Below are 23,597 nucleotides of genomic sequence, written 5' to 3' on the forward strand. Positions count from 1 at the left end.
GTGACTCAATCTAAATTTAGAATGTGACCGTGTGTGACAGTCACTATACCCTTAATGAGTGAGTGACTATATCTACATTTAGACTGTGACCGTGTGTGACAGTCACTATACCCTTAATGAGTGACTCAATCTACATTTAGAATGTGACCTTGTGTGACAGTCACTATACCCTTAATGAGAGAGTGACTCAATCTACATTTAAACTGTGACCGTGTGTGACAGTCACTATACCCTTAATGAGAGAGTGACTCAATCTACATTTAAACTGTGACCGTGTGTGACAGTCACTATACCCTTAATGAGAGAGTGACTCAATCTATATTTAGACTGTGACCGTGTGTGACAGTCACTATACCCTTAATGAGTGAGTGACTATATCTACATTTAGAATGTGACCGTGTGTGACAGTCACTATATCCTTAATGAGTGAGTGACTCAATCTACATTTAGAATGTGACCGTGTGTGACAGTCACTATACCCTTAATGAGTGAGTGACTATATCTACATTTAGAATGTGACCGTGTGTGACAGTCACTATACCCTTAATGAGTGAGTGACTCAATCTACATTTAGAATGTGACCGTGTGTGACAGTCACTATACCCTTAATGAGTGAGTGACTCAATCTACATTTAGAATGTGACCGTGTGTGACAGTCACTATACCCTTAATGAGTGAGTGACTATATCTACATTTAGACTGTGACCGTGTGTGACAGTCACTATACCCTTAATGAGTGACTCAATCTACATTTAGAATGTGACCGTGTGTGACAGTCACTATACCCTTAATGAGAGAGTGACTCAATCTACATTTAAACTGTGACCGTGTGTGACAGTCACTATACCCTTAATTAGTGAGTGACTCAATCTATATTTAGACTGAGACCGTGTGTGACAGTCACTATACCCTTAATGAGTGAGTGTCTTTATCTACATTTAGAATGTGACTGTGTGTGACAGTCACTATTCCCTTAATGAGTGAGTGACTATATCTACATTTAGACTGTGACCGTGTGTGACAGTCACTATACCCTTAATGAAAGAGTGACTCAATCTACATTTAGAATGTGACCGTGTGTGACAGTCACTATACCCTTAATGAGTGAGTGACTCTGTCTACATTTAGAATGTGACCGTGTGTGACAGACACTATACCCTTATTGAGAGAGTGACTCAATCTATATTTAGACTGTGACCGTCTGTGACAGTCACTACACCCTTAATGAGTGAGTGACTCTATCTACATTTAGACTGTGACCGTGTGTGACAGTCACTATTCACTTAATGAGTGAGTGACTCTATCTACATTTAGACTGTGACCGTGTGTGACAGTCACTATACCCTTAATGAGTGAGTGACTATATCTACATTTAGACTGTGACCGTGTGTGACAGTCACTATACCCTTAATGAGTGAGTGACTATATCTACATTTAGACTGTGACCGTGTGTGACAGTCACTATACCCTTAATGAGTGACTCAATCTACATTTAGAATGTGACCGTGTGTGACAGTCACTATACCCTTAATGAGAGAGTGACTCAATCTACATTTAAACTGTGACCGTGTGTGACAGTCACTATACCCTTAATTAGAGAGTGACTCAATCTATATTTAGACTGAGACCGTGTGTGACAGTCACTATACCCTTAATGAGTGAGTGTCTTTATCTACATTTAGAATGTGACTGTGTGTGACAGTCACTATTCCCTTAATGAGTGAGTGACTATATCTACATTTAGACTGTGACCGTGTGTGACAGTCACTATACCCTTAATGAAAGAGTGACTCAATCTACATTTAGAATGTGACCGTGTGTGACAGTCACTATACCCTTAATGAGTGAGTGACTCTGTCTACATTTAGAATGTGACCGTGTGTGACAGACACTATACCCTTATTGAGAGAGTGACTCAATCTATATTTAGACTGTGACCGTCTGTGACAGTCACTACACCCTTAATGAGTGAGTGACTCTATCTACATTTAGAATGTGACCGTGTGTGACAGTCACTATACCCTTAATGAGTGAGTGACTATATCTACATTTAGACTGTGACCGTGTGTGACAGTCACTATTCACTTAATGAGTGAGTGACTCAATCTACATTTAGAATGTGACCGTGTGTGACAGTCACTATACCCTTAATGAGAGAGTAACTCTATCTACATTTAGACTGTGACCGTGACAGTCACTATACCCTTAATGAGTGAGTGACTATATCTACATTTAGACTGTGACCGTGTGTGACAGTCACTATACCCTTAATGAGTGAGTGTCTCTAAAAAAGTCAGTCACAAGACTTTTAATGAGTAATTGAATCTCTGCACTATTCCTGTGTGACCCTGTCTGCAAGTGTTTCCCAAAGCAATTTGTTGCTCTAACAGAAGGTTATTCAGGGTTATTCAAATCACGGTCTTCGAGGTCTGAGCCCTGCTGGTTTTCCAGCCTTCCTTTACCTGTGAGGTGGGTGTGAAACCTCTGACCAATCAGAATCTGTCATTATTAAACTAACTACCTGGGAGAACTGAAAACAAGGCCTGGATTTGGAATCAAGGTCCAGATTTGAAGAGCCCTGTTTTAGAATTAACGAGCAATCTTAAAGCAGTAATTTTCTTGGCTCCTCCTCAACCTCCGCATAAGAAAAACGATGACTGTCGATAACAGGAACATCAATCCCTTGTATTTCAATGGTGAAATATGTTACGTGATTGTTATACAAGGTATATGCAAATGAGAGAGAAATATAATTAGGAAATCGACTAAAATTAAAAACAATCTCTTTGTTAAAAATATAAAAACGGGCTCAAAATGTGGTGTTGCTTTCTCGTAAAAAAGAGCAGTGGTCAGCAATAGGCAAAGGAAGTAAGAAGCCTTAACACTCCTCATTGAGGAGGTGCCCAACAGAATATTATAATAAAATGTTTACTTCAAGGTAGTGCAGCATCCTACACTCAACAATAACAGCACAGCAGCACTCAGGGGAAAGTCTTAGAGCTCCCAAGGACTGGAATCATACCTTCCACTTGACCAGAGCACCTTCTACAGCAGTGTAATTTCACTGGTGTGCAGTGCTATATCTCTCCTCAGCCATGGTTTGGGGATTCAACACTGGATTCAGCAGATATTAGTTAAGAGGATGCCTGGTGTCTCCTAATAACCAGCCACCGGCAAACACACCATTATTTACCACCTTACTCATTCCAAAGCTGGACCAGGTATAAGAATCATGTGCACTTCCAGGCCACTTGACAATAATGTCTGTAAAATGTCTTTTATGGATACATATCATCACCTGGACATTTAGGCCTAGTGCCAAGATCCCTTTTCACTAGGTCCAGATGGGATTCAAGAGGCTGCAAATATGAATATGGTTGAGGGTTCCATCCACTGCACCTACAATGCTAGGTAGCCTGCAATGGCATGGAAACCAGTTACAGTGTCATGCAAAGGCATCCCCTCCTGCTGGAAACTGGTGCAATAGCAATGACTGATGCATGCACAGGTTTTGACAGAGCAGCCTTGCTGAGGTCATGTGCATCACTGGTGGTCTGCAGGAATCCACCAGTGGTGTAGAAGCAGAGCTGTCAGAAGCTGCATGGTGCACTGAGGGCAAAATTCCAGTGTCTTTCTCTTTTCAATTTATCCTGAATCAAACCATGTTGGCTCATTATTTCACCCCAGGCCAGCATGTGTTTCTCTATGAAGTGTTTACTACTGAAAGAGTCCAAGGGGTTCATGACCACCCGCAAAGCACCATTTAGACCAGCAACTTAGCTTCCTGGATGGTGCTGAAACATCATCTTTGGTCGAGTTGCACAGTTCTCTGCCATTGCTGGTCATGAGGAGTGATTCGCCTGCCTAAGTTAAAGGATGTGACTGGGGAGGGGGTTAGTGTATGCTGTTTATAGTAGCATCCTGTGTAATTCACATTGAAATATTAAGCCATATTGTTACACCTGCACATACATTATGAATATGTTTTTCAATTAATTACATTTGACTTCCTTATATTGAAATTCAAATTGTGATTCTGCACCCAGTTTTCAAAAAAAAAATAAAAAATTAAATTTGAATTTCAAGGTCATTCTAAATTAAATTCTGAATATTTTTGTGATCTATTTTGGGCGATCTATTTTGATGACCGAAAGCAAATTGTAAAGCACAAAGTGCAACTAACATTTATGGGGATGTCCAAATCCATTTTGCTATTTTTACAGCAAAAAAAAAACAGACTGTGCGCAAAAAGGGTGTCCTAACTCTCTTAATTATCCAGAGGCGTGTTTTAGGCATAACATGAACATGAACCAATCGGAATAACGCGTCACCTCACCTTTAAATGATCTCCTTGCGGATTGCTATTACAATGTTGTGTTCGCCCAGCAAACAAGATCGCTTTTTGGCCAAGGAAACGGATGTGCTCAAGCAAGATGTGAAAAGGTGCGAGCACATCATTTACAGGAGCGCCACTGTTCCACCTAAGCTTTTCGAGGTGAAGCAGGCGTGGGATGAGGTAGCAGCGAGTGTGTCCTCGTTTCCTGGCATCATTAGATCACTCACTCAGCGTTATAATGATGTCAGAAGACGGAGCAGCGACTGGGAACGGGGATGTTATTATGCTTTTGTTTTAATTTTGGTTCTGCAGTTCACTAAATATAAATAAAAGTGAAATCTTTGTTCAAACAAAACACAAACTATAGCTTTTAACGTGTTTTAAAATGTTGAAATAAAAGACAATAGATTCTTTACCAGGGAACAGATGATTGCCATCGGCACATGCAGTTCAGCATTACGGATTCTAAAGTCCTCTAATGTGTCCTCATTTATGTCCAACCAACATCCATCATGCATGGCAATGTTGTGCCACATACAACATGCCACAAAGAATGCTGTGACCTTCTGATGGCTGTACTGTAATGTTCCACCTGACTTATCGAAACATGTGAAATGCAGTTTCAGCATAATCCAAATGTCCTTTCAATTACAGTACGTGCTTAATTACTTTGTTTCCTGTGGTGTCTCATTGAATATTATGAGTACATGAAAGGACCAGTTGTACTCTATAAATAAAAATAAAATCTAAATTAAATTAAATAACAATAAAACAAAACATTAGTGCCCCTGGGTGGCGTGCCTATGTCTGTAACGAGCGCATCTGCACAGCTCTAAGACACACCGCTTAATTACCGTTTTAAAATGCATCACTGGCTGTGGAGAGCTCCAGCATACCCCACAAACTGATGGTGCTCTGTAAAGGCAGGATTATCCATCCTTCTGGAGATCACTCAAATACACGTTACCGTGCCTGTTGTGGTTTTCTATGATGTGGGGAGGGTGCCTGCTAATATACCAGTGGACTTGGGGGCTGGTGGGAACTTAATAAATTCATCTTTTGTCCAGCCACTGCAACTTGAAGTCGAAGAACTTACCCCCTCATGCTGCACATGGGATGGACAGTAACCCATTAGAATCTGGGAAAATTACCCATTGTACTGTCCCCTTCTCCCTACAAGTGGGGCTGCTACATCTGGAACGGGTTCAGTTGCTAGTTCTTCGATCAGCCCGAGACTCTATAATCCTGGAGCATTATGAGGGAGCATAATGTCCACATCAATTGGAGGACTGGTGAGCTCATTTCTTGGTCTCCTGTTTGCTTAGCAAATTGTTTGTCAATGCCCTGCAAAGTGTCCTTCATAGAGAGTTCTGAGCCTGAAAACCTGTCTACCATGCCGATCGAATATCACGACTTCATCAGTAAATCCCAAGTGTTTCAACTCCCACCGCATCGCCCCAGTGAGTGCGCCATCAACCTTCTCAAGGAAGCACCCCTTCCTAAAGGATGTCTATGTTCCCTGTCACGTCCCGAAGAGGAGGCAGTGCACACCTGCATCACAGACGGTCTAAGGCAAGGTATCATTCAACCGTCAAACTCCCCAGTCACCAAGGGCTTCTTTATTGTTAAAAAGAAGGACGTGGGCCTCCGCCCGTGTATTGACTACTGAGCAATTAAAATGATTACCAACAAGTGCAGAGATCCCTTGCCTCTCATACCCTCTGTGCTTCAGCAGCTGCATGAATCCACGATTTTTACTAAACTGGACCTGATTAGAATCAAGGAAGAAGATCAGTGGAAAACCAGCTTTATTACTAATGATGGTCAATACGAATATCTTGTAATGCCGTATGGGTTAGCTAATAGCCCTTCTATTTTCCAAGTCTTTATGAATGAAGTCCTGCGCGGCATGATCAGTCATTATGTAGTCGTCTATATCGATGATATTCTGATCTATTCCTCTTCCCCTGAGCAGCACAGCCAGCATGTCCAGCAAGTTTTACATAGGTTGCGAGAACATTAGTTATTTGTGAAAGGAGATAAATGTTAATTCCATCGATCATCCCTCATTTTCTTCAGCTACTGCATTCAACCCGGAGCTGTGGCAATGGACGAGGACAAGGCCAAGACAGTACGTGAGTGGCCTTCCCCTAGAACAGTATTACAGCGGTTCTTCGGCTTTGCCAATTTTTATTCCAGATTTATACGGAACTTCAGTCTTATTGCAGCTCCTCTGACCTCCCTCACCCGAGGCAAGAAACCCACACTCCAATGGAGTCTCGAGGCAACCTCTGCATTTCAAAAACTCCAAAAGGCTTTCTGCTACGCCCCTGTACTCCAACCACCTAATCCGGAACTTCCCTTTCAGGTTGAAGTAGATGCTTTGGACACAGGAGTGGATGCAATCCTCCTGCAGAGGAAGGAGGACACTGATCGCCAGCATCCCTGTGCCCATTTCTTCAAGAAGCTGTCCCAAGCTGAGCGAAACTACAATGTTGAAAATCGCAAACTCCTCGCTATCAAGCTGGCGCTCAAGGAGTGAGGATACGTGGAGGTGGCTACGTAACGGTTCGTGGTATTCACACATCACCTTAATCTGGAGTACCTACAGAATGCAAAATTCCCAATAGGCCCACTGGGCGCTATTCTTTACCTGTTGTGTTTTCAAGGTCTCCTATCTACCGGGCATGAAAAATGTAAAAGCCGATGCCCTGTCTCATCATCATTTCCATCATCATCAAGCCTCCCTGATCCCCTCCCCATCCTGTTTTGTAGGTACCGTAGTTTGGAGAGTGGACAAAACCATCCAAGCAGCCAAAGACCCCTCCTGAGTGTCCATCAGGTAGATTATACTTGCCTCTGCAGTTTAGTTTGGCCACTGTTCAGTGGGGGCACACCTCCCAAAGCACGGGACATCCCATGGTCTCTAGTACTATACCGGTGGCCTGGGTGGCGGATATATGTGGTGAAATACATCTCCTCATGTCCCATTTGATCCCAATAAAAAACTTCCAACTGACCCCCTTCCAGACTACTACAACCCCTACCAATTGCCTCTGGACCTTGGACCCACTTAGTCCTTGATTTCATTACCGATCTGTCTGTCTCTCAAGGTAATACCGTTATCCTCACTGTCCTTCATAGGTTTTCTCAAATGTGTCACCTGATTGCCCTGCATCCCTACAGCCCAAGAACAAGCCAGTCGCCTGGTTACATGGGTGATCTGGTTATACGGCATACCAAAATCCTGTGCCTCCTGTGCCAGGACTGTTTCGATGAATGGGTTCTGCACCTCCAATGGGCAGAGCACACCCGCAACTCTAGAGTGAATCCCTCAACTAGAATAACCCTTTTATAGTATGTCTTAGGGTACCAGCCACCTCTGTTCCCCTGGGATGCTCCGCCCTGCAAAATACCCACAGTTTAGAGTTGCTACCGCTGATGTGCAGCCATGTGGTCCCGGTCTCAGCACCAACTCGAACTTCAATCTCAGCAGAAAAAAATCCATTGTGGATCCACGGTAGCAACCCACACCAGCCTATCATCCTGGTCAACGTGTCTGGCTGTCCACATCGAACCTGAAAATCCAGGTCAGCCAAGAATTGTATCGCCTTAAGCTCCCCAGTATGTGTTGGATCTCACTTACCTTTAATGCCTCCCTCCTTAAGGCTGTTTGATACAGCACAGTGCCATTCCGCCTCCTCACGTGCTGCAGCATGGAGAGAAGGTCTACACTATCCAAGCTCTCCTAGATTCACATCGCTGTTGGGGATTGCCCCAATACCTAGTAGACTGGAAAGGTTATGGTCCGGAGGAACAATTGTGGGCGCCTTCAAAAAACATTCTGGATCCCAATCACGTTCCCGCCTTCCACCCTGATCACCCCCTGATACAGGGGCCCCGGCCCCGGGGTTGTCCCTAATGTTCTGTATGGCGTCCAGAAGGTGGCCGTTGCGGGGGGTCCAGTCACACTCTGCACACAAAGTATTGTTGCCAGTCCAATGTACTTTACTAAACATTCGAAATTCCCTTGTGTTTTTTCTTTCATGTCTCATTCCTTTTCTGCCTTGCCTGCCCTGCCTGCCTTGCCTGCCCTGCCTGCTCGTGCCTTCCGGTGTTCCTGTCTCCCTGTCTCATCTCAACCTGTATGACTGATCTATCCGGTGTCTAACCTCTCAGAACTCCCACCCTTGACTACATCTTTTGCCCACCATCTTGAATCGTTGTTTTTTTTCTACCAAATAAATCTCTTGGTCTCCTGTATTCTGGATCCTGTGTCATCTCTGAACCCTGGTCATGACAGAATGCTTCCCCAAAGGATGAACCCCAGGGAAACCCAGCTTCTTGAGGGACAAGCCTCCTGAGTCTCCCTGGTCATGAGATTGTGTGTGTGTGTGTGTGTGTGTGTGTGTGTGTGTGTGTGTGTTTGTGTGTTTGTATGTATTGTGGATTCTGGATCCATACTTCTATTTTCTATGATTCGTTATCAAATATGGCAGGGGTCACTAACTCCGGTCCTGGAGGGCTACTATCCAGTAGGTTTTCTATCCTACCTGGCTTCTGATGATACACTAGTTCTCATGTAAATACCAGGAGCAGGTGTGGCTCATCAGAAGCCAGGTAGGATAGAAAACTTACTGGATAGTAGCCCTCCAGGACCGGAGTTGGTGACCCCTGAAATATGGGGTCACAGTGATCCTGGATCCGGTCTCAAGAAGAAGAGAGTACGAGGCAGTATAGAGTAAGCAGTATGAGGCAGTATGGAGTAAGCAGTATGAGGCAGTATGGAGTACAGCATTGTTTCCCAAACCAAACTGGACAGATCCACATTTTTGTTTTATCCCATTTCCCAGAAAACCTGAACCAAGCAATCAGAAGCTCAAGATACCTTAGAGGTGTGCTGGGAACTGGGATAAAACAAAAATGAGGATACATCCAGTGTGCCCTGAGGACTGGTTTGGGAAACACTGGAGTACAGAGTATGAGGCAGTATACACCCCATACAGATGTCAGTCTACTGAAGGTCTCATCATTGAATCCATCCTTCTACATGATAAATCATTAACTGATGCGATAACAGACTCTGATGTGATGGATGCCTCTTTGAACACTGACAAAAACTTTGCTCATTCCGAATACTTCCCCATACCTGATGAATCCCAGTTGGATGTGATTATGAACTTGGCTGTGACTGATGCCTCTTTGAGCTCTGACAGAGACTCAGAGCCGGTCTTAATATCTGATTCACTCTCAGGGGTGTCATTAGGCCTATTTTAGAGGGGGTGTTTTTAGCCCTCCCCTCAAATAAATGTGTATTTGTTGGCTTAAGTCATGAATAGTTTGCCATCAGTCGCCCCCCCCCCCCCCTAGTAAAGACACAGCCCCCATCTATTCATCTCTAACTACGCCCCTCTTCACTCTTACATGTAAGGGGGTTAGGGTTAGGACTTTACAACCATATCTGACAAAAACACAAACCTTTCAATTTAAGAAAGGATGCATCCATCACAACATATCCGACACACTGCAAAATTGTTTGTTTTTTTTTGTTTGTTAAATGTATATTCAAGTTACAGTATTAGTCCTATTAGTTGGACCTTACAAAAATGTACTGCTGTTTATCAGCAAGGCAGTGATCTGTGTTTATGTTCAATTTATTCAGTGACACTTTACTTGAGGGGACACAAATAATATACAGTACTATTCTCTTAATTAATCATGAACTAACTGTTAATTAATACGTAATGTATTAATTAACCACAAACTATCTTTGTTCGTTATTTTTATTTGAGTAGTAGCTGAGTTACTACTAAATTGCTAAGGAACTGTATTGTAAAGTGTTTCCTAGCCAGATATTTCTCTCTGGGGATCAATGGGAAGCCAGCACTATATGCTAGGTCACAGCAGTGAAAGCTGATGTCAGCCACTGTAACACTTTACAATATAATTTTACAGTATAATAGTATATCATTTGTGCCCCCTCAAGTAAAGTGTTACCATTTTCTCTTTTTGACAGCAGAAACAGTGTATTAACACCTGCCTATTCAGCCTTTTTGCAGTTGGAGGGTTTGGTTTGGGGTCTTTCAACTTCTCTGCGACTGGGCGATGAGTTTCTCACACGTAAGAGGTGCTGAGCCCCATGAATTCCTGGTGACTCATGAAGGGTTTAGGAGTGCAGGTCGGGGTAGTCCCGCAGCCTCTGTGAGCAGTTTGCTGCACTGATGGACCTTGCAGTGCGGCTTGCCGAGGACCATTTTAGCACTGGCAGATTCATGCCAGATCTGCAGGCTCCAGTACCATCTGTCTCCCCTTCAGTCCTCCTTCTGCCAAATTCATCAGACCTTCTTTTCCACACCCAGTTATTTTTTCTCCTTTGTGCTCGTTCATGAATATTTTGGATATAATGGGTCAATGCGCTTTGAAATTAAGGCCAATCACTTGTTCATTTTAATGTTGGTGCTTTCTGGGAATGTAAAAATTCATTCTTATAATTTCTTGAATATTATAAACATTTTAAGAAGCTGTACCATATCATCAAATAAAATATTTATGCATTTTTGCATTGTTTAATTCATGTTTTATTTCATTTATATATGTGTATGTTTGGTGGAAATTAGCAAAATTATTCAAGGACTGAAAACAAAACTTAAAAATGGTAGTAAAATAAATAACTAAGGCTCAGTCATTTCAATGTGTTTCAGTATTTACACACAGTTCTATGAATTATGTAAGGAATAAATTAAAGCATGTTTATAATAATTTATTACTGTACACTAAAGTATGGCTGAATACATTTTTAAAGGAAATTTTGTGTGGTGTGTCAGTGGGTAGAATTGATATCCCTTCCTGCTCAGTGTGTTGTGGGGATGATATCCCTTCCTTCTTAGTGTGTGGGGATGATATCCCTTCCTGCTCAGTGTGTGGGGATGATATCCCTTCCTGCTCAGTGTGTGGGGATGATATCCCTTCCTGCTCAGTGTGTGTGGATGACATCCTTTCCTGCTCAGTGTGTGGGGATGATATCCCTTCCTTCTCAGTGTGTGGGGATGATATCCCTTCCTTCTCAGTGTGTGGGGATGATATCCCTTCCTGCTCAGTGTGTGTGGATGACATCCTTTCCTGCTCAGTGTGTGGGGATGATATCCCTTCCTTCTCAGTGTGTGGGGATGATATCCCTTCCTGCTCAGCATGTGGGGATGATATCCCGTCCTGCTCAGTGTGTGGGGTTGATATCATGTCCCCACTCAGTGTGTGGGGATGATATCTCTTCCTGCTCAGCGTGTGGGGATGATATCCCTTTCTGCTCAGTCTGTGGGGTTGATATCCCGTCTCTGCTCAGTATGTGGGGTTGATATCATGTCCCTACTCAGTAAGTGAGGTTGATATCCATTCCTGCTCAGTGTGTGGGGATGAAATCCCTTCCTGCTCAGTATGTGGGGTTGATATCCCATCTCTGCTCAGGATGTGGTGTCAATATCCCATCTCTTCTCAGTATATGGAGTTGATATTCGTTCCTGCTCAGTATGTGGGGTTGATATCCTGTCTATTTTCGATATGTGGGGTTGAGTCCCTGCTCAGTATGTGGGGTTGATATCCCATCCTTTCTCAGTGTATGGGGTTGACTCCAGTTGCCTGCAGTCCAAAAGCACCCGTAGTCTCTAAACTGTAGATAGTATGTGTGAGTGTGCACACTCTTGTGATGAAGCGGCACTCTATCCGGAGTGTTCCCCTGCTGGGTTTACTATGTGTACAGTTTGTGTAGCACCAACAACATTTATTTTCCATTGGCCCATTGATACAGGTACATTGCGGTTGAAAACAAGCATTTTTTACCTGATGGAATCATAATAGTGTTACATGTTGTTGGCATTATTTATCCATACATTCATTTATTTTCATTTGTATTTGTAGTGCTTGAAGTGGGTCAGTACTCACTGGTAATCAGTACTGGAACCTCTTTATTTATCTCATCAGAGTACTGAGAACCTTTCTTGCGTACCAGCACCGCTCATCATGTGCTGGTACTGAATACAAGGGGATTGCTGGCACCTGATTTTCCCACTTTAAGCACTGACCATGTCAGATTTCCTTCCAGGAAATGAAAAATGTCAATAACTTTATCCAATGCGTCAGTTGTCCTTCTGGGGGTTAACAGAGGTGACCTTTGTCCTGGCCTTGGGTTTGTGGTGGGGTGGAGGGTTTGCTGAACTGCGGGGTTGGAGAGATCACAAAACCGGCTGGGCTCCTGTCTGGTGTCCATAGCTGGCTCAGGGGGTGGCGGTCATGGCTGCGTGTCCAGACGTCAGGGCGGGGTGGCCAGGATGCAGGCGGGGGGCCTTTGAAGATGACCCGGCCATTCTGAGGAATTGGATTCTGCTCGCTGTCCCTGCCATGTGACCTCACTGGCTCTGGATGGACCAGACATGGTGTAATAAAGAGAATACTGGAACTTGCTCTGCAACAAATCAAGATGCTACTATGATCACAAGTAATGGATGTAATAGATATGATAGATTCCTCAAAACATTGATTTAGATGAGTCATTGTCTACCAGCAGCATTCCAAAGACATTCACAGTGAGAAAGTGCGTCATTATAACATTAAAAGTTATCACCTCTATAGACACTTTGACACAATCAAGTATCAGTTCTTCTACTCCCTTCAACTCTCTGTTGTAAATCAAATTGTGTTCCATTATCACACCAAAAAAACAATTACAGGCAGAACTCAGGTGAAGGACATCCAACTTACGGACAGCTCATACTTATTAACGAACTGCCTTAAAGCTAATTATATAAAAAATGTGGGTTAAATGCAATGGTTCATAGTAATGAATGCATGTACTACTTTGTGACGGTCGTGGAAATCTTGCGCAGCTTCAGTGTTTTGTCGGCTGGACGTATAGTATAGCTCCATATGTAGCTACTTTCATTATTACTGTAAAATTATTAGTATTATTATTGTTGTTGTTATTATGTACTGTATTATTATTTTTCCGACTTACCTACAAATTCGACTTACAGACAGACTTCCTAATCTGGGCACTGCCTGTAATAAATATGACATCAAAATGAGAGAAATTAACATTAAAATCTCACTTCCTTCCCCCACAAGATGTTATTAAAAGAAAAAAGAAATGGTGTTGCCATGTAGAGCCTGTAATATTGCATTAAAAGTCCTGCCCTATATACCCAGATTGAGCAGACAGCCTTACCTGAGTCCTGCAATCCAGAACACAGCTCAGATGGTGCTTGTGACATTCGCCAATCGTGAAAGGGAGTCCCTAGCAAGAGACGAATCTGGCATCTGATGGAGGAATTGGGAAATCTTAAATAGAGGCTCTTCCTCTTCACATTTTGGATCTGACGTGCCGTTCACAGAAGGACTGGGGGTGGAAATCTTGCCCGATGTTCTGCGCCTTGAGGTCTCCCAGTAGACTAAAATGTATGAGTAAGATAAAGAGATCTTTCTGCTTGATTGCATGGCTGCACACCCCAGACAGCCATGATGTCGTTCCCTTTTTTGTCTGTAGAAAAGTAAGTTGTTTAGACCTCTATCGTATGTCTGCAGATTGTGTGCCCTCTAAGCAATTTTACATGAATTCCAGCCCTGAACACTTTATCGTTAAGAACAATGGTATAGCGTTATATGTTATGAAAAGGTACTGTGTGCTATGAATAGCACTCTTTCAGATAATTGGTGCACAAGTCAAGGAACACACGATTTTAAGAATCTGAATGCCAGGGGCCTGTTTCACAAAGCAGGATTACTTGCTTAGCCAGATAACTTGCCAGATTTAAGGTAGTCTGGGTGAAATGTAAGTTGATGAAAATAAGGTCTATTTAGCCCAGACTAGCTTAAATCTGGCAAGTTATCTGGCTAAGCAAGTAATCCTGCTTTGTGAAACAGACCCCAGAACTTTAATTTCAGGATAGCAGCATCAGAAAACAACAACCAAGATTTCAACCAACCAACCCACCAAGACACATAGATAGAAAATGTAGCTACAGCACTAAGAATGACAGCAGAACACGGACTCAAAGGGCTTGTGGACTAATTGTACAGGGGGCAGCTCTGCGACTCCTTCACCCTGACAATGACATTCCTACAGTATGTTCTTCTAAGGTGAAGACTCTTACTATCTAAATACTATTACTGCATGTAAATATGATGGGTTCATCTCTACATCATGAAGTTTGTAAGTAGGTGTATAGAATGTGGTGAAAATGAATCTTTAAGACGCTCTTACACTGCTGAACAGAAAGTGATAAAGTGATGTATCCACCTCCACATGTAGAATTTTAATAAAGTGGCTGCCTGTTTGACATTCAGGAGCATTTGATTTCTGAAACAAATGACGATTAATCTGGTCCAGATCACTTTCATGGGGCGGAGGGGGCGGTAAATGAAAATAATGCCCACTCAGCTATTTTTTTTCCCCAGTTGGAGATCAAAGGCGCCGTCTGACCAGCAACGCTGCAGGAAGCTCAGAATGCACCCTGCTTTTGTTATCTGTTGCTAGGAGAGCCGCGGACGCTAAAACAGGCCTGCAGTACGAGATCAAAATAAATGTTGTGAATTTCAAAGGGCATCTCTAAAAAGGCAGCTTCAGGATTAACATTCATCGTGCCATTTTACATCATTAAAATAAGATTTAAGTTTATTTCCTTTAGCATGAATGGGGGAATCATCAAGCTAACAAGACCAGTAAAGAAAACTCCCAAATTCCTTGAATTTCATCTATTTTTAAAGCATAATATTATTCTAATTGTAGACTGCAAAGGTTGTTGGACTAACCAAAGGCCACTATAGGCTATATATATATAATTCATTCTGATTTTCTTTTGAAGGAAAGATGATTTAAAATTTGATCTAGTGTTGTGTGCATATTATTCAAAATTTTATTACATTTTATTTATTAATAAAGGTTCTATAATTATCTGTATTATGTGTGCCTTTATTTTTAAGCATTCTGTGTATCTTGTCACACAGCTAATAATTATTTCTTTATATTAATGTGACTTTAAGCAGTATAAGTGTTTGGATGGATGGATGGATGGATGGATTTTTTAGTAGCTTATATGGTTTGAATGACAGCAAATATCTTTTTGATTAATGAATTGGAAAATCTTTCTATGTGGAACTTTTGACCATGATAAATGGTCAAATAGATTCCCAATTTACCAGGGCAGACTATTATATGTTTACAAACCAAACCTCTTTTGGTTTGCTGTTGGTTTAATTTGCTCATGTGAAGACTTTTCTGAAAAATCTGAAACCCCCCAAAAAAGATTTAAGCTTGTTATTCACCAATTTAACAACATTTCTGTTTCCTTCAGCTATTGTCCCAGAGCTGATTCTCTGGTGTATGTTTTTGCAGAGACTAAGCAGAGGAACTTTCATGATTCCTGTATGTAAACAGCAAAATGAACCCGCAGACATTCTAGACAGAAGTGGAATACATGCATTAGATTAATTTTAAGATGTTCATGAAATGTGGAACTTACATGTTTGTAAGTGCTGCCAGTTGAAATAGAAGGAAAATGTAATACATCTTTGTCAGTCATGAAATCACATTACAGCAGAAGTAGGTCATAGTTATACTGCAAAGGCATGCGAGCAAAACTTCAAGGGACAAACCAAAAGATGTTTCAAGGTTTTTTTTTAATACGTACATTTTACACTGAAACTCTCACTTATGTTTCTCCAGCAGACCAACAAGACAATTAACGCAAGATAACAAATACAGCTCGTGTTGGACCCATCCATGACACTTAGTCGTGCTTTTGGCTTTTCCATGCCGGAACCTTCCATTTATTTGTAACATAGTTCATGACACTGCAAGGACCATCTTCAAGCTGAGAAATCATTTCCATACTATCATGATTTCATGACTTATTTTGCAAGACAAAAATTCATAGCAACTTCTTTGTCCAGGATATTATGAAATTACATTTACAAAACAAAAGCAAATACAAAAACAAATAAAAAGAAAGAATTACTGTATATACATTGGTGAGATTACTAATTTAAATGAGAAGTTTTAGTTTTTAAGGGGCCTGGCCTTAAAAATGCACAGAATGTCAAAAGCAAGTATGAAATATAGATCACAAATGTCATATTTAGAATCATATTAGATATTTTTAAGGCAAAATAATCAAAAGCAATGAAATTCTTGGATCCCAAAGGGCCGCACAGAACTTTGAAAAATAAAGCAAGAACTGACTGTACAAGTATTCAGCAAAATCTGAGATCTTCTCTGGTTTTTACACTCTTTCCTTCGTTCATATAAAATCAATTCTGCTAGTGTTGTGTTAAAAATGGTTATTATTGCATCATTACTGGTAACATTTTTCACTTTTTATTTTGATTTCTTTATTTCTTTTCCTCTGCAGTGCAGAAAAACATTGGCATCGTGCAAATGATTTGCTTGCTATTACATCACCTTTCAAACTCCCAATACTGATTCATATTAATCACATACGTACGAGGTTTAATCGCATTCCGAGAAGCAGATTCTTCGGTGTGTTTTGTAAGACAGAGGGGGAAATTAAGTTTGTTTAATATCGGTTTCATCTGGTATCCATCCATATTCAATACCACTTACCCAGTACAGGGTTATGGTGATGCTTAGCCTACCCCAGCTAGCATGCAGCAGAAGGCAGGGGACAGACACCGTGTACAGAGCGCTAGTCCATCACCCCGCAGATGAATGCTGTATGAGTACAGGAAAACACAAGCAGGAGGTAATGCTGAATTTAACACAGATGGTGCAACCGTCCAATACTGCATATATCATACACTATACATACTAATTATATCAACGTTCAGGGGAAAATTACACAGGAATAGAAGATCAAGTGTTTGGTAAGTACTTATACATACTGTGCTCCAATAAACCAGTTGTTTCCTGTTAACACCAGTAATTATACTGATTATGAAGAGGCAGCAGTTTGGGGAGACAGATTTCCCACAATTCCAGGAGACACGGGCTGACCAGACAGCATGCAGCATCTGCTGTTTCATCTTGGCTGGGATCTTCAACAGTGGACCCAGCATCTTTAAAATCTGTGAATTTGTGCATCCTTTTAAAACGGCTAACTAATACACTATACACACTCATTTAATTATTATTACAGATATAACATACATTGACACATACACACACACATAGTACATATACTGCATATATTCTGTATATACACACATGCTAAGATATTACAGTGCTGCCACTCATTCAATTAAACCGTTAAAGCATTCCTAGAATATAACTGGACCCTTGGCATGTGCGGAAAATGCTTCCCCCTTTCCTTTTACAGAGTGTAAAAGATTATAATTAAGATGATAATTGTGCCGCCACCGTCTCGTGTTTAGAAACGGCCGCGCCAGCTGGCAGGACGTGGAGTATAATGTCCTCTCCTAGCTCGCCGTCTGCCATGGTGACAATGGTGACCAGACACGGAGATCCGTGCAGCACTGAGGGAAAGAGCTACACGTGCCAAATAACCTCCTACTTACAGACATTCATAAAAATACATCGGTCTCCACCCCGGGGTTAGCATTTGCTCCTTTATTTTTAAACACTCTTCATTATAAAATCAGGAAGGCTTCCGACGATGGACTGGCCAAAATAATCATTTTACCTTTTAAGTAATAGTTTAGAAAATCTGTTCTCATTAAGCTCCTTCAGTTCCCACATGAAGGTCTAATGGGGTTATAAACAGTATTGAAGGCAATGGAAAAGCCATACTCTGTACCGTGGATTCATTTGGGTGATTATCTGACTATTTCTCTGAGAAACAGCCAGTTTGTTAAAGTGGTTTTCAAATGATAAATTATGCCACAAGACCTAAGAGAATGTTCCTTATATTATGCACATAGTGTACTATAATCATCAGATGCCCTTTGACTGAGCCATGGGGCACTGGCTTGCATGTATATATGATGTTGATGCTGGTGTGTGTGTCTTCCAGTTCACCCACATGGGATGCGCTTGAGGGAGGTTTGGGAACCAAAGTGATACTCTTCTAGCATACAGTGTATTTACATATGTGTGTTTGTGTGCGTGTGTGTGTGCGTGTGTTGGGGGGGAGGGGCGGCACATATATATTACATGATAAATAATGAGAAAAGCTGTTATTTTGACATTGTGGGGACCATTTTTGGTCATCATAAACGGAATCTCAATTTTATAAACATTTGTGACTGCAACCAAAAAACAAAAAATTTCAAAAGTCTTGTATTTTGTTTGGTTAGTTAAGATTAATGTTAGGGCTGGGTAGGGGTTAAGGTTGTCATGTTGGTATTAGGGTTTTGGCCACTGAAATGAATGGATGGTCCCCTCAAAGATATGAGTACAGGTCTGTGTGTGTGTGTGTGTGTGTGTGTGCATGTGTGTGCCTGGCAAACTGAAATTCATATGCGGAGTTGTCATTCTACATTTCAACAAGTTCAAATGTCCTGTTAAACATTCACCGATCTAATGCTGATATTGTCCTGCTTTTCTCAATGTCATTAATGCAATTAAAGGAAGCACTGTGAGCAAACATGCTGATCTTTCACAGAGATTACCTTCATCTATTATTACCTATATCTATTATACATATTTGACATTCCTATTTTCCTTAGCTTTCCTTTTCATTTATGATTCAGACAATTCAGGTGATAATTAAACTATATGCTAATTTGCCTGACCAAATCACTGAATCTCTGTTACAGTTCAAATAGGAAGTTAATAAATTCAGACACCATGCAATATTGAAAGATGCAAGCATCTCTCCTCCGGTGGGCCAGAAGACCTTGTGTAGGTGTACTCACTACCAAGTCATCACTATCTATTTCATCACATGAAGTTAGTAAAACTCATTTAACAGCTTAATGATGAGCAAGCAATGAGGTCACGCATGGATGCTGCAATGAGCAGATGCTGTGAGTAACCATACCATCTACAGATGAATGAGCAAGTGTGAAAGATTTCCATTTACCTTCATATAGCTAGATCTTCATTATTGGCCATTAACTCCTATCGTGGTCCTTACCATTAGCTTGACTCTGTGCTCTGTCATCAAAGATGACATTAATGTGATGTCTTGCTATTCATCCATGAGGTCTCTTCAGTGTGCCAGAGAAAAGCAATCAATGCATTTTAGTTCAAGTACAGCAGCAGGTAATTCCTGTTTGCGTGAATGATACTATCCATGCAATCATATCAGAAGACCAGTTTGAGGGTTGATTCAATGGTAAGGAAGGGGCTGGTTTTAAAACATACATATACATAGAGTGTCGCTTATCCGATATAAACGGGCCGGCAGAACATCGGATAAGCGAAAATGTTGGATAATGGGAGGTGTTAAGACGAAGCCTATTAAACGTCAAACCATGTTATAATTTTACACATTACGAACCTAATAATCATGTTTTACAACAAAACAACAGAAAAAATGAACTGAAAAAATGAACTTACAGTTACAGAATTGTCTGAAGTTAAATACTGAGTAGTGACTTGTGACAGTGAATGAGTGAGGGTGGGGTGAATGACAGACACGAGTCATAGTGTTGACAGGCGCCACTGTACAGTCGGGGCAACTAATTAGCTGCGGTAGAGTTGGGAGCAACACTACGCTCACGCTCGCAACTTGCAGCTCTTGTTGCCGATTGATGTGTTTTTTTGTTGTTTTTCTGCAGTGGGACGTCAGATCATATGGAATGTCGGATAAGCGAAGGTCGGATAAGCGAGACTGTACTATATCGAAACATATTAAAAGCCCATCCATCTATTTTCTGTAACTGCTTGTCCTATTCAGGGTCGCGGAGCCTCCCAGGGGCTAGGGCTACAAGGCAGGGAATAACCCAGGATGGGGTGTCAACCCATCGCTAGGAAATATTTAAAAACAATGTATTTTCCACATGTGGCCCATGTTTCCAACAAAATGTTGATTGTTGTTAATGTTGGGGGAATTATAGGACAGTGAAAGGGAATCTGTAGCAAGAGCCATGAATTTGCATTTTTACAGTTGATGATGGACTGAACTGTAGCTTGTGGGATATCATCCATTAAGAGATAACACATATTTCAGTATTGTGGATCAGAATGAAAGAGCATTGATCGTAATCAATGTAATAGTGACGAGAAAAATAAAAAATCCAAATAACCAAATAAGAAAAATGTAAGGGATCCAGCAGAGAGCCCAGGGGGACCCCTAAAGATGCAATTTTTGGCCTATTTATAATAATATTTATTTTTAATTTAGCTGCTTTTCACTCTGCATTGTGTTTAAACATCTTAAATTTCATAAAATTAAAGAATTCTATAAAAAAAAAACTACCCATCACAGCACCCATCAAACAACAGGACAGCATGACATAACCATGGACACAGAACAGGCAGAGACTGGACCGGGGACCCAGAGGACGGCAGAAGTGAACAACACTAAACAGAACCACACAGACAAAACACAGCACAAAACCATTCACCAGGAACACGCCACGGATCGGAAGGATGAGCATTAAACATTAACGGGAACTAGGGAGCAGAAAAGAAAAAGACAGAGACAGACAGAACACACCACACCAGAGCAGGAAGACAAGCAGGGGAACAATGGAAACAGAGATGGAAACACCGGAGGGGGAAATAAGGGACACAGGCTAGAAAAAAACCAAGGCAGGACAGGGCACTGAGGCGCGATGAATGAGTACAGGGGGTATCTGGGAAGTCTTCTGGACCCTAGGGTGCTGGGCAACGACCCTGGGATGCGTACCCTCCTGGGCTCATTCACTGGCAAGGCAGAGCCCATCCAGACCACAAGACCTAAGAGGGCCAGCAGGGCTGGAGGGTGCTAAGGGGCCAGCAGGGCTAGAGTAGGAGGGTGCGAAGGGACTGCAGGACAGGAGCAGGAGGGCAACAAGGAGACTGCAAGGCAGCAGCAGGAGGGCAACAAGGAGACTGCAAGGCAGGAGGGCAACGAGGGGACTGCAAGGCAGAAGCAGGAGAGCAACAAGGAGACTGCAAGGCAGAAGCAGGAGGGCAACGAGGGGACTGCAAGGCAGGAGCAGGAGGGCAACGAGGGGACTGCAAGGCAGGAGCAGGAGGGCAACAAGGAGACTGCAAGGCAGGAGCAGGAGGGCAATGAGGGGACTGCAAGGAAGGAGCAGGAGGGCAATGAGGGAACTGCAAGGCAGAAGCAGGAGGGCAACGAGGAGACTGCAAGGCAGGAGCAGGAGGGCAACGAGGGGACTGCAAGGCAGGAGCAGGAGGGCAAGAAGGAGACTGCAAGGCAGGAGCAGGAGGGCAACGAGGGGACTGCAAGGCAGGAGCAGGAGGACAACGAGGAGACTGCAAGGCAGGAGCAGGAGGGCAACGAGGGGACTGCAAGACAGGAGCAGGAGGGCAACGAGGGGACTGCAAGGCAAGAGCAGGAGTTCATCCCTCTGTGTCTCAACAGGAGAGTTGCTCGGGTGGGTAGCATCAGACAGACGAAAGTCTGGAGGTCAACATGGATGGTATGCCAGCCCCTCACTTTAACCTTAGCCAGCACTGGTGGCTGCCCCGGGATGTAGGACTGAGTCAGCATAAGCCTTAAGCTGAGACCCGCGGAGCAGGTCTAAGGGCAAGGCCCAGAGGGCCCCACTCTAAGTCCGCTGGTAGGGCGTCCTCCAGATCACTCCAATCCGGTCTGGCGGTGGCTCAGGGCCACTTGAGGGAGGAGGCAGGAAGGTCTGGTGTGCAGGATGTGACGCCAGCAGCCAGTATAAAATACATTTTTCACCTTTATTAATGCTATTGAGAAGGTCCTTTTAAATTCAGCCTCACTTCTACATAAAAAACACCGGCTGTTTTTAATTGTCCTACACTGTCCTACCTATACTAATTGTATTTTTTTATTTTGAAATTTCTGTTTTATATCTGTTGTCATTTCAGAATTTTAAAGAAGAAAAATATATGTGTGTTTGTGTGTGTGTGTAGGAACACCTATCTTGAAATTGCTTGTCCTGGTCAGGGACATGGGGGGGTCTGGAGCCTATCCCAGCCTGTAGTGGGAATAACGGCTCTTTGAAGAGAGCCAGATCGTGTAGCTCCATTGGTTTCTGAGAGCCGTTTGTCCTTCCTTGTTTTAGATGTGATTCAGACTTAGACATCCTACCAGAATAATTTCATTTTGCATATGTGGACTAGGCTTAGCGGCACTGCGTTACTCTACATTACTGGACTAGGCTTAGCGGCACTGCGTTACTCTACATTACTGGACTAGGCTTAGCGGCACTGCGTTACTCTACATTACTGGATTGGGCTTAGCGGCACTGCATTACTCTACATTACTGGACTGGGCTTAGTGGCACTGCGTTACTCTACATTACTGGACTGGGCTTAGTGGCACTGCATTACTCTACATTACTGCAAGATGCAATGTCAGTGATCCATATTGTAAACATTATACAAGGTAACTTAGAGCTAGATAATATTTTAACAACTCTGAGCTATTAGTTAAGTTCTCCCCAAGCGAGCTCGATGGGCCGAATGGCCTCCTCTCGTTTGTATAGTTCTTATGTTCTTATGTAACGCCACATATTTGTCAGTGAATTTACTACTTTGAATTTACCCTCCATATGAAATGTGTTACGTAAATGAAGTTGCCTTACTTTAAGAACATTAGAACATAAGAAATTTACAAACTAGAGGGGGCTATTTGGCCCATCAAGCTCGTTTGGGGAGAACGTAACTAATAGCTCAGAGTTGTTAAAATCTTATCTAGCTCTGATGTAAAGGAACCCAGGGTTTCAGCTTCCGCTACACTAACAGGAAGACTATTCCATACTCTAACTACACGCTGTGTAAAGAAAGGCTTCCTCAAATTTGTTTTAAAATGTTATCCCGCTAATTCCCACTTATGGCCACGAGTTCTAGTATTTCAACTAATATTGAAGTAGCCATTTGGCTGAACAGCATCCAGACCCGTTAGAATCTTATAGACCTGGATCATGTCCCCCCTTAGTCTCCTTTGCTCAAGGCTAAACAGATTCAGCTCAGCTAACCTCTCCTCATAAGACATTCCTCTAAGACCAGGAATCATTCTCGTAGCCCTGCGTTGCACCTTTTCTAAGGCAGCAATGTCCTTCTTGAGGTATGGTGACCAAACCTGCACACAGTATTCTAGGTGGGGTCTTACCAAGGAAGGTATAACATCACCTCCCTTGACTTAAACTCCACACACCTAGAGATATAACCCAACATTCTATTGGCCTTTTTTATTGCTTCCCCACACTG

The sequence above is a fragment of the Paramormyrops kingsleyae genome, chromosome 24 (assembly GCF_048594095.1).
Source record: "Paramormyrops kingsleyae isolate MSU_618 chromosome 24, PKINGS_0.4, whole genome shotgun sequence".
Taxonomy (NCBI): Eukaryota; Metazoa; Chordata; class Actinopteri; order Osteoglossiformes; family Mormyridae; genus Paramormyrops; species Paramormyrops kingsleyae.